The following is a 545-nucleotide window of genomic DNA, read 5'->3' as shown; positions in this document are numbered from 1 at the left end:
GCGCATAGGGATTTGATTCTTAGAAGGTCCCATTCATCTATTTTATCTTCTCCTGGTTGTAAATTTTTCAGAATACTGGGAAGACTCTTTATATACAAATTCATTTTTTAAATGAGATTGAAAAGGAAATTGTCATATTTATTTGGAGAGGCAAGAGACCCTGAATAAGCAAAATCTTCTAAGAAACAAAACTGATGTAGAAGGCATAGCACTCCCTGACCTCAAAACCTACTACACATCAGTAGTAACCAAAACAGCATGGTACTGGTACAATGACAGGCACATAGACCAATGGAACAGAATCAAGAACCCAGAAATAGACCCAACAATCTATGGTCAACTGATAATCGAGAAGGAAATCAAAGCTATCAAAAGGGGAAATGGGGAACCTCTTTAACAATGATGCTAGCAAAACTGGACTTCCACCTGCAGCAAGCTGAAACAGGATCCACATCTCACACCAGACACAAAAATCAACTCAAGGTGCATCAGAGACCTAGGAGTAAAACCCAAAACCATAAAGTTCATAAGAGACAAACTGGGAT

This window comes from Elephantulus edwardii, unplaced genomic scaffold, assembly GCF_000299155.1.
Source record: "Elephantulus edwardii isolate Elephantulus edwardi_28Jun2011 unplaced genomic scaffold, EleEdw1.0 scaffold00210, whole genome shotgun sequence".
Taxonomy (NCBI): Eukaryota; Metazoa; Chordata; class Mammalia; order Macroscelidea; family Macroscelididae; genus Elephantulus; species Elephantulus edwardii.
This window is presented reverse-complemented; position numbering follows the sequence as displayed.